Raw genomic sequence first — 12,934 nt, forward strand, 5'->3', positions numbered from 1 at the left:
AGGGATAGAAGAAAAAAAAAAAAATCCAACACCTTTTCAGCACTAATTTAATGGGTTTGTTTGCAGTGAAATATTAAGACTATGACTGGAAATCTGTTAGGCTTGGGAATAATAGGTTAAAAAAGCTAAATAACCTTATATCTAGGTTTGGAAATGGAAAGAAACAAGCCAGCTAAAAAGCTAAAAATCTACAGTGTAACTTTGGAATAAAGACAATGAAAATATTTTGTTATTATTTGGAAACTTCCATAGCTCAGAAGACAGACAGAAAAAGCATTCCTTATGCCCTACCACACAGACAGACACACAGCTTTCTATTTCTAGAATAAATAACCTGTCATTATAAAAGCCTGACAAACTAGAGTGCCATTTGCTACTTTTTAAACTGGGTTCAATTTAATTCCTAAGTGAGAGTTGGGATGGAGAAGTGTACTCTCTACTTTTTTGTATTCCAATACTTCAATAAAGTATTTCATAAGAGTTTATTTTTTTCATCATTATTTAAATTGTCCCTGAGAGTGTGAATAAACGGTGAGAAAAAACAGCCCAAACTCTATACAAAAACTAAACAACTCAGACTCTACAGAGGCAAAAAAGTTTTCTCCCTGCTGTTGAGGTACAATTATCAGAAAATAATTTACTAAAACTTTGATGACATCATTGAACACTGCAATATTTTTTATGGTTTTAACGCTGAAATATTTGATGGTGTTTTAATGTAAAAATTATGTATCATGCTTTAATTTTGGAAAGAATTACATTAAAACAACAAAAAGGTAGCATTCTCAAAAAACAATTTGTTTTAATTTGAAATGATAAAATAACCTTGGTCCTCTATATTCATTCCTAATTTTTAACACTATCCCTAACATTTCAAATATACAGTGAAATTTTAGGTTGAATTGTTTCTCATTTATGCCTTGAATTGTTAAAGCATAACAAATTGAACAGCAGGGGATTCCCAGGTGGCACAGTGGCAAACAATCTGCTTGCCAATGGAGGAGACACAAGAGATGCAGGTTCAATTCCTGGGTCAGGAAGATCCCCTGGAGAAGGAAATGGCAACTCACTCCAGTATTCTTGCCTGGAAAATTCCATGGACACAGGAGCTTGATGGGTTACAGTCCATTGGACACGGCTGGGCATACATACAAACTACAAGTTGAAATGGTAAAGGAATATGATCAAGTTTTTAATTCAGTTTTTTGCTTTACTCTCTGCTATTCAAGGAATACCCCCCATCCTCCTGCTGTTACATGTTAACTGCACTCTGCTTACTTTATCTATCTCTTGTTATCTCAGTACTGTAATCTGTCTTCAATGAGAGTGAGAGGAGAGAGTTCTCTGATTCTCCTCATGGTTGCTAAGACCAGAACACGTAACTGTTTTTCTCTAATCCAAGCACATATCTTCAGTATCCAGACCACAGAAGATAACTGGGTCTTTCTTTTATGAGTTTGAATACTTGACAAAGCTCTTCTGCATCATAGCTAAGTATGTAATTACTCATCCCCAGCTCAAGGCTTCTCCAGGAAGCTAGAACCTGCCACTTCTGAGAATGGTGCATTCTTAATGCAACACGCACCTTTGGTTAAGTGTCCTACCCAAGGCCTGTGGTTTGTTTTCTTTTTAAAAAATTGTTTTTTTATTTTGTACTGGGGTAGGGCTTCCCTGATGACTCAGAGGCAAAGAACCGGCCTGCCAGTGCATGAGACGTAGGAGACGGGGGTTCTATCCCTGGGCGGGAAGAGCCCCTGGAGAAGGAAATGGCAGCCCACTCCAGGGTTCTTGCTGGGAAATCCAATGAACAGAGAAGCTACAGCCCATGGGGTGACAGAGTCGGATGTGACTGAACAATAATAGCCATTAAACAACATTGTGACAGTTTCAGGTGAATAGTGAGGGACTTAGCTGTGCATATACTGTATAGCCCCTCCCTCAAACTGCCCTCCCCAGGGACTATCTGTAGTTGTGACTTCCCTTTTAAATCTGACAGTGCATCCTTTTATGGATTTTTCATATTTTTTGGTCTATTGAAGGTTCTCTGACTTATATTCCAGTACAGTTCTAAATTGAATTATATATATTTATTTTCTGGTCTATCCGGGGATTTGAGGTTATAACAGGAGTATTGCTGTGTGTGCTTGGTTTATCACAAGGAATAGAAAATGTGTAATTTTCTTCTCACAATAAAATTTAATATCAAGTGTAAGTTTAAATTATGAAAGGGGATATCAAAAACTCTTTTAATATTCTCACTACCCTGGAAACTTACTATTGCTGCTTGTATTAGTGTTATCTTTAGGACACAGAACTAATGTTTTACTTTCTCAAAATGATATTCTCATCTTTTCTAAGCAAACAAAATAAGAGGTTTACCTTGGAATCTTTCTGTATACTAGAAAACATGTAAATAAAACTATAAAACTGAATATGCAGTAGGAGAACAGTCAAGGGATCTGAAATAAATGAAATATGAGGAGGATGAGTGGTACAAAAATGTGGGGAAATAAGAAATATGTAGCCCAGCTATCACAGAGCTGTATGTCAGATCTCTCCACAAGAAGATGACAGGGAATACTGATGAGGTGTTTGATATTTTTGGATTAAAATTCTTGCATATTAATCTATATCTTCTTCATGAAGCAGAGTATGGTGGATAAAACAGTCTACCTGGGTTCTAATCCCCTCTCTACCATTTGATCTTGGGCAAATTTACTTTACCGCTTTCTGCTTAAGCTTTTTCATCTGTAACTGAGTCCCTTACTTCAAAATATAAGGATTAGACAGGTTCCGTTATACAAACAGCTAAAAACAACACGTACATGCTGGACATTGTCACTAATATTATTAATGCTACTAGGACTGATTTTTAATTCTCAGAAGTTTAGAAAACAAGAATGGGAGTGGAGGGAAGCCTATAAACTCCAAGCAGGCAGACTTTCAGGTTCATAGTCCTGCTGCTGTTGTTCAGTCACTGAGTTGTGTCCAACTCTTTGTGACTCCATGGACTGCAGCATGCCAGACTTCCAGGTCCTTCACTGTCTCCCGAAGTTTGCTCAAACTCATGTCCATTGAGGCGGTGATGCCATAACAGTCCTAATTAAGTTAAATTTTACATATGGCAAGTGGGGATGGGCTAACTGATACAAGAGATATAAACTTGCTTGAAAAAGTCCAGCAATGGAGGCACAGACATAGAGGACAGACTTGTGGACACAGTGTGGGAAGGAGAGGGAGGGACCAAGGGGGCGAGTAACACTGAAGCATGCACATTTCCACGTGTAGAGTAGACGGCCAGTGGGAATTCACTGTTCGACGCAGCGAGCTCAAGCCTGGTGCTCTGTGACGCCCTACAGGGGCGGGGTGGGCTGAGAAGTGGAAGGGAGGTCCCAGAAGGAGGGGACATGTGTGTACCTGTGGCTGATTCACGTTGATGTATGGCAGAGACTAACACGATATTGTAAAGCGACTGTCCTCTGATTAAAAACAAATTATTAAAAAAAGTCAAGCTTTCCACTGAAAGTAGGGTTCTGTTGGCTCAGCTGGTAAAGAATCTGCCAACAATGCAGGAGACCCAGGTTCAATCCCTGGGTCGGGAAGATCCCCTGGAGAAGGGAATGGCTACCCTCTCCAGCATTCTTGCCTGGAGACTCTCATGGACAGAGGAGCCTGATGGGCTACAGTCCGTAGGGTTGCAAAGAGTCGGATATGACTGAAGTGACTTAGCATGCACGCAGTCCTTCTACTGAAATGTTTACTTTTCTATTATAATTATTGGTATCTATATTTTCTTATAAATAATTAACCAAGAAATTTATTTCCAGTATATATTTTACTAGAATATATTCAAGACTATTTTTTTTTTATTTTTATTAGTTGGAGGCTAATTACTTTACAATATTGTAGTGGTTTTTGTCATACATTGACATGAATTAGCCATGGATTTACATGTATTCCCCATCCCGATCCCCCCTCCCACCTCCCTCTCCACCCGATCCCTCTGAGTCTTCCCAGTGCACCAAGCCAGAGCACTTGTCTCATGCATTCAACCTGGGCTGGTGATCTGTTTCACCCTGGATAATGTATACGTTTCGATGCTATTCTGTTGAAACATCCCACCCTCGCCTTCTCCCACAGAGTCCAAAAGTCTGTTCTATACATCCATGTCTCTTTTTCTGTTTTGCATATAGGGTTACCATTACCATCTTTCTAAATTCCATATATATGTGTTAGTATACTGTAATGGTCTTTATCTTTTTGGCTTACTTCACTCTGTATAATGGGCTCCAGTTTCATCCATCTCATTAGAACTGATTCAAATGAATTCTTTTTAATGGCTGAGTAATATTCCATGGTATATATGTACCACAGCTGACTATTTTTAAGAAAGAAGGTCTGCTTACTTTATAGTCATTAGCAAGTAAAATGTTTGAACTCTGAACTATACTTAAATAGTATAATATTTATACATCATCTCAGGTCAGGATTAGCAAACAACTTTATTGATGAATCAAACAATGCTATTTAAGCAATTATCAATACTTCAGGAAAAAAAAAAAACCCTCCACAGAAGTATTAATCAAATGATTTTCTTTGATAAACATTTTATAAACATTATTATGAGACATTAATTAAGCTACGGTATCTCTTGGTAACCTCGAGAAAAATAGTCTAAAGATGATGTGAGAGTTCTAATTGTTCCATCACATCATCCAGTTTATGTTAATGGAATAGTTGTTTAATATTCTGAAACTGGGTAGAAAACACAGAAGAACATGCAAATGTGTTCTGTTCTCACAGCATGACCCTTGGATATGTAAAGTAGATTTAACATTAAAGCTCTAATTTTGCATTCCAAAAATCTAAGTACACTTTAGTCTTAGAAAAATTAGTAAAATCTTCACAGGAATGTTATGCCTAATCACCTTACATAAGGTAACCTGGCATTAGCTATGATAACTTACATAAAAGGATCAATTTCTATGTTTTATTAAATTGCTCACTCACTGACATGGTTTTCAAAATCAAGAGAAAAATGCTTTCAGTCCAAATGTATTTCCTATCTTATGTCCAAAAGTAGATGTTTTTTTTCTTGATTTAGCCAATGGCTACTTAATCCAACTGAGGATGTGCAATCAGTATCTCCATACATATTTCAGGATATTTTATGAAATACCTTCTTCAGGTGGTATAATTATTCACTTACAACTCTTTTCCCTCCTAAGTCAAAAGATACCCAATCCTTGAAATCAATTACTTATTTTTAAAAACACTACGCTATGTAAATCTTATATCAGGTTTATTTAATGTGCTAAAATTTACCAAAAAAATGCTTTTGTCCCCACCATTATAAAAGTAGTATATGCTCTTTGGACCCACTGTACTTTAAAAATGTTAGAAAGAGTAAAATTAAAGTCACCACTGCTAACATTTAAGTGCCTTTACTTTTAGTGTTTAATATTAAAGGTTGAAGGTTGCCAGATATGGTGCTTCGATCTTACTGTAGATACAGCTGTGTGTCCTAGTTTCACTCTTTCACTCTCTCTTTTTTTTTTTTCATTTTATAACTACAGTCTACGGGGTCACAAAGAATCAGACAGGACTTGAGTGACTAACACACTGCCACTGCTCCCTCAAAGGCACCTACCATATCAGGACGACGTCAAAGCCCTTACATGTTCCCTTATCATCTGGTCCATTTAACCGCTTCTCTGTCCTCTCTCCTCTCCCCCTCTTACCAGGCCTGTGTACTCCTTGCTTCAGCTGAACTGAACTACTGATACTTTCATTTCTTCCAATGAACCATGCCTCCTCACAAGCCCTGGGAGGGTCCGTTGTACATTCCTTTCCTTCTGCTGAGCGTTCACTCTCAGGCATCTCCTTCAAGTGGGATTCACCAGCATACCCCAAAATAGGCCCTGGGACCCTACAAAGAACACCAAGTGTATCATGTGCCCTCCCTATAGTGGGATAAACACCATCTCCCCCAAATTCATGTTCATTCAGAACCTCAGCATGTGACCTTATTTTCAAACAGTGTCTTTACAGATGTAATTAGTTCAAGATCTCGAGGTGAAATCATTCTGGATTTAGGATAGACCCTAAATCCAATGACGGGTATTTTCATAAGAAGAGGAGAGGACACACCCAGAGACACAGGGGAGAAAGCCATGTGAGATGGAGCCAGAGGGGGAGGTAGGCTGCCACAGGCCGAGAAAGACCGTCAGCCACCAGAAGCTGGAAGGAACACAGCATGATGCTCCCTTAGACTCTCTGGAGGACACAGGAGCCTGCTGACACCCAGATTTCAAACTTCTAGCCTCTAGAATTTTTGTTTTTTAAAGCCACTCAGTTTGTAGCTCTTTCTTACTGCAGCTCTAGGAAACTACTACACTTCTGGTTCTAGACTTCCTGCAAATATATTAATTGTTATATATATTTCAGTTTTCACTAAGACTATACAAAGCAAAAATGAATTCTATTGTTTATAGCTTTATGTTCACTGCTTAGGACAGCACTTGGCACGTGACAGACAATAGACATATGTATAAAAGAAAGAACAAAGAAAATTTTCCTAAGAGTAGATATCTATTAAAACCTGAGCAACATTACTATTTAATCTATGCTAATTTTACTGGCAAAATCTTTATTCTCCAAGTTTTTTGTTGTTAGAGTTTGATACTTTCCGAATGACAGTTCTGAAGAAAAGCTTTAGAAACATCAATTGTTTTTGCCTGCCCTAGTCCCCATCTTAGTCCTAAAACTCTGAAACTCTTTTTGGGAACCTACCCTCTCCACATGCTAGCAGTCTCAGGAGAATTGTTAATCAAGTGCCACGGTTCCTGGCAGAGGGCAAATGATTGAAACCCAGCCATGCACACTGGCTTTGTGAATGTGGGAAGAATAGCATTAAACCACATTACTGGTCCAGATTTAGTTCCATGGCAGGACTTTTCAGTCTCTTTCCACTTCCTGCTCTCTAGATCCCTGGAAATGCTCTGGCTCCTGTCTTTCCTGAGAACTGTTTTTCTGATTACCCTCTGATTCCATGAGCTAACTCATATCCTTTCAACAAAATACATTTTTGCTTAAAGTACATAGAACTCCTTTCTGTTATGTGCAAAATAAGAACTGTAATTTATAGAGACTCGTCAACTGTAGATGTGATTAATATTAATACATAGAACAGACTGCTTATATAAAGAGATGTTGACCATTACAGGTAGTCATTTGATCAAAATGCTTACAGTTTAGACTGTCAGGCCACTGAACTGATGAACTATGCAATTCAAAACTCATCATTTAACAATTTCCTTCTCTGAGATAGCCACTTCCATCTCTTCATTCATTGCACATAACTATGTAAATCATTCTTAATCATTTATTTCTGTCTTCATATGTAAAAAATATCCTTTTTAAAAGAATCGTTTTGCTAAGCTAAATTTCATCAATGTAGATTATGCTCTAAAAACAAGGTAAATCATTTTGTAAAGGATGTTAGCTCTTGGGGAACCTTCAGAGGTCAAAAGAAAAGAGAATGTTATCTCTAAACAGTTAAGGCTTTGATAGACTATATAATACCCTCATCACATAACTAGTTTAAGCTAAACGCCCATAAGATCACCACTCTGTAACACAGAGACGAACATATTTGGTAAAAAGCCACTTTCCCTGTTTTCACTGTTTCATTCAAATAGCAACTTATTCATGAATAAACCATTCGTTACAATTACATATTACATAAATATACAAAGCATTTTCCCTTTGAAAACTAATGTTAATATTAGACAGGTAATGATTAATTTGAATATCATTAATTATTAGAATGGAAGTATGGTTTACACATATAGACGTACTAAATGTAAATTTTTAAAGTACCATCAAAGGTCAGTTAAAGTAAAATGGCTTTCTGCAGTTTCTGCAAACAGCTTAAAGATGATTTCCTTTGGTATTTAAATGCTGATTAAGCATAACACATCTGCTGAATACGATTTGAATATGCTCTCCACTGAGGGATTTCCCCAGAGACATTCTTCAGACAAGAGACTATTAGTTTTACTTCAGTTCAGTTCAGTTCAGTCGCTCAGTCGCGTTCAACTCTTTGCGACCCCATGGACTGCAGCACGCCAGGCCTCCCTGTCCATCACCATCCTGGAGCTTACTCAAACTCATGTCCATTGAGTCGGTGATGCCATCCAACCATCTCATCCTCTGTCGTCCCCTTCTTCTCCTGCCTTCAATCATTCCCAGCATCAGGGTCTTTTCAAACGAGTTAGTTCTTCACATTAGGTGGCCAAAGTATTGGAGTTTCAGCTTCAGCATCAGTCCTTCCAATGAATATTCAGGACTGGTTTCACTTAGGATTGACTGCTTGGATTTCCTTGCTGTCCAAGGGACTTCCAAGAGTTTTCTCCAACATTACAGTTCAAAAGCATCAATTCTTCAGTGCTCAGCTTTCTTTATAGTTCAACTCTCACATCTATACATGACTACTGGAAAAACCAAAGCTTTGACTAGACAGATTTGTTGGCAAAGTAACATCTCTGCTTTAAGACATAAGTATTAATAAGTAAGTATTAGTCTTACTTATTATTATACAATGGAAGGGAGCAAAAAAAAAAATTTCTGCTGCTTTCTTAACGTTGCATTGCATTTTTGTCATCTGTTTCTTCTACTTCTTATTATCTGCATCATCTTCCTTACACTTCCTATCTAATATAGCATAAACTCTGTGAAGATGAACCTTTTAATACTCTTAAAACCACATTACAGCCACATTCAAATCTAAACTTTATATAGGGTCTCAAAACTAAAACTCTCTTTTTTTCACACATTTACACTGAACATGCCTTTGTGTTTATTCTACCCTTAAACTGTCCAGTCTTGCTCCATCATTAATTAGTCCATAGTTTTCCTTTCTCTTACATGTGTTTCCATCTTAAAGGTAAGTTTAGTCATTTTATTGCTGTTTCAAGCCTCATCTCTTCATCTTTCATCTTTAACATTAATTTACAAGAGATGAAAACTTATTCTGTGCTTGCCATTGTATTAGGCATTCTGCGGGGTGCTCTGGGTACAAAAAACAAACACACACCTATCTGATTACTGGAAAAAGAGAATCCCAGAGAGAGGCAAGCAAAAATGAAAGAACATAATATATCTGGAAAGCTTTATACAATTTTCTAGACCTATATTAAGGAATGATTAAAGATACACTTTGGATTTAGGAAGTCAAGAGCCAGTTCACATAAGGAAATTATGTAATTCCACTTGAATTTTCAAAAGTCACTTTGCAGGAAAAGGTCTGAAGGGGAAATGCTCAGAAACAGACAGAGCACTTAGTAGCACTTACTGCTACTTTAGAAAGACATAATAATGGGATAGATGATAAAAATTTAAGGAATAGAATGAAAAAGACCAGTTAATAGATTAAAGGTTATGAGTATTAAGAAAAAAGCAGAAATTCAAATTAAGTTTTCCAATCTGGCTATCCAAATGAATAACAATTCTAATCAAAGAGTTGGGAAATACAAAAAGAAAGATCATGGTTTTTAAGAATGTGAGATAATGACTCTAATGGTCTGGGTATACAGATATCAAATATCAAGCAAATGGAGGGATTCGGAAATCTAATAGAATAGCAAGACTCAGATGGCTTCTGCCTCCTGCTATTCATGCCCTTTTGTGACCCCCTACCAGTGAATGTGGGCTAGATCTATGATGCATTTCTAAAATATAGAAGACTACAGAAAAGGGTGGTATATTAGTTTCCCACAGCTTCCATAACAAACCACCACAAACTGGGGGACTGAAAACAACAGAAATTCATTCATTCATAGTTTTGAAGGACAAGAGTTGGAAATCGAGGTGTCAGAAAGACTACACTTCTTCTGAAGGGTCTAAGGGAGATTTTATTCTTGCCTCTTCAGCTGCTAGTAGTGTCAGGCAACCCTTGACTTGTGGTTGCATCATACCAGTCCTTGCCTCTGACTTCACAGAACCTTCTTTCTGCTCTATGTATACCTCATAAGGATACATGTTATGAAATTTAAAGCCCATTAGTTAATCCAGGATGTTCCCACTCAAGATCCTTTATTTAATTCCATTTATCTTTATAAGCCTTTATTCTGTTTCCAAATACTGTCTCATTCACAAGTAACACAGGTTAGGACTTGAGCTATCTTTTTAGAGGTGATCATTAAACTACCACAAATGGGATGACACTTCCTAGATTTGGTTATAGAGGAACGCGGTTTCCATCACGGATGCTCACTTTTGCTGTCTCTCTTGGATTGCTTGCCCCAGAGAAAGCTAGCTTTAATTTCATGGAGGCAACCCTATTGAGAGAGGCCTTCCATGGCTGAGTCTGGAGTGGACGCTTCAGCCCCAGCTGAGCTTTGAAATGACTATTCCTGCAGGGGACCGAGAGCCAGAAGCACCAGCTAAGCTGCGCCCAGATTTGTAGTCCACAGGAAACTGTGAGATAATACATAAGCGCTGTTTTAAGCTGCTAAGTTTTAAAGTGATTTACCATAGAGATAGAAAACTAACATGGCGGTCACAAAAATATCCAAGCTGGGGCAGGAATGATGAAGACAAATCATGGAAATGGATTCAATTTTGCATCTAAGAAATATTTACAGAGTATCTATAAAACCAACATTTTGGTGAGTTTTATTTAGAGTGAATTTATATCTGGAATGATAAATGAAATGATGACTCAATTCTCAAGAATCTTAGTCTCAGGAAATGATAGACAAAACCACAATGCATGGTGCAACTGAGGAATGTTTAATAAGTGGTGTTAAGGTTCATCAGTGGCACAAGATCTGGTCTCAGATCCAAAAACCAGGAAAGACTTCCTGGTGAAGTTGAATTCTTAACTTCTACAAACTTATCTATTTATAACTCCGTATTAGCAAAGTTCCCTTTCCTTTCAACAATGCAAAATTTAAGGCACCTCTAAGTGGTAAGGATAATTTTCCTGTCCATTACACTAAGACTTCTATAACAAATTTACTTAAGCCCTTAGGGCATGAACATACATCCACTTTTGAGACTGCTAGAAACACTAAGTTATATATATATAGTAAATATGTATATATATATACACACAATGGCTATGAATCAAATCAGGTCTTATGTTTTATTTGGTGTAACTTATTTTCACTCTTATCATACTTGTAACTTTAAAGAAACTCACATCACTTTTCATAGTGAATAAATGAATCCTCAATTAATTACATAAGGAATTGCAATGAAATTTTAAAATGCTAAGTGCCTTAGCAAAGATATGAGCAAAAAACACGAGAGCACGGCAACACCAAACCTATTATTTTACCCACATTAAAATCCCAGTTTTGCTGTTCCCCCCTCATATCTGTTAATGCCAACCTGCCCCTCTTTCCTAAGATAAAAAGCTCTCTCCCTAACCTTCCAGCACATCTACCACTGCCTTATTTTTCATTTACACTATTTTCACCACAGGTAAAGTTTCACTGATTCTTGTTTGAATTCTTGCAAAGTCTAGAAACACTGCTTCTATGTATAACCTTAATAAGATTTTATGTCTTTGGAAAAACAGTATTAGTTGATAACCTGGTATTCTACATCTCAATATAACTAGTTACCAATCAGTCTTATCTTGAGTATGATTCAGTTGTTACTCTGTCATGATGTATTCCATTTTTTTTTTTTTTTTACTATGCATGTGTAACTATAAGTGCCTCAAAAGTGAGGATTATTTCTTCTTCATCTTTTTTTCCTACAGTCCCTACCATAGTGCCTGGCAAATAACAAGTGTTTAAACAGATGTTGATGAAAATAGAACAGAAAAGCCTACAAATTATTCTCCCTCCCTTTGAATTTGCTCTCCATTAGTCTAACAGACATATCACTTCCAGATTAATCTTCTTAGAATAAAGCACAGACCATCTTATTCCCCCATAACTGTCCCTCATATAATGATGAAATATAAATGCCAAAGTGCAGGAATCCAATTCTCATCACTTTGCTATATCTACTCTCTTTTCCAAGTCTCTGAATACCCCCAGGCTTTCTCAGCTCCATATCTATGCACCAATTGACCCTCTATTTAAATGTTTACCTGTCAAATCCTACCTCCAATAAAAAGCGCAACTCAACTGGTCTCTCAATTGTGAAGGGTTCGGTTCCCAAGCTGAAAGTATCATTATCAGCAATCATCCTTGCCTTTTACTTCTTTCTTGGCATTTAATACATCCTATCTGTGCCTAAAGTACTGGAATATGTTTCTTATTTCATCATGTTTTATTGAAAATTATAAGAAGGAAGCAACTAGCAACTATTTTTATGTTTTCCTGCCCCTAATATCCATTATCACCACCATCATACAATCAGTAATCAAATAATCACAGTGCTTGAGCTGAGTGAAATAATGTTTTCAGCAGATATTAATCAAATAAATGTATACTTCACTGTCATCTATAAATAATGTACTTTTAGACAGTGTGAAAGGATTGTGCACATATAATATTCACTTTCTTTCTAGGCTTAGTTGTGTAAGAGACAAACTGGCTGAAAACATGTGAGTAGAGGATGCTACAGCTCACAACCAAAATTTAGAATCCTAACTTAGCTTTTTGAATTTTTAATTCAATTTTGAATTTTTAATTAATTAATTTAATTAATTAATTTTTAATTAATTTTTAATTCAACACAAACTAGGTTTGTTAGGGAAACTGTTTGAATGGAAAACTCTAAATCAGTGGGTCAACAAATATTTTCAAAAATGACTAATGAAAACTACAACTCATTATCACCGTCTGGAGGTAATTTCAGCAATATGAATAAAGAGCTTTTAAAATATTATAGCCTTTGAACCAGTGATGCTAATTTTAGTAACTCTACTCATGCAAAATGAGCACTATTTACATCAATTTATCTACAAAGA

General features: G+C 36.7%; 1 protein-coding gene across 3 annotated transcripts in view; it reads right to left on the bottom strand.

The window, feature by feature from the left end:
• Positions 1-12,934, bottom strand: part of GULP1 (GULP PTB domain containing engulfment adaptor 1) — a 313,204-nt gene that overhangs the window by 185,805 nt on the left and 114,465 nt on the right. The gene's annotated exons all lie outside the window — the stretch shown is intronic.

Source organism: Odocoileus virginianus, chromosome 13, assembly GCF_023699985.2.
Source record: "Odocoileus virginianus isolate 20LAN1187 ecotype Illinois chromosome 13, Ovbor_1.2, whole genome shotgun sequence".
Taxonomy (NCBI): Eukaryota; Metazoa; Chordata; class Mammalia; order Artiodactyla; family Cervidae; genus Odocoileus; species Odocoileus virginianus.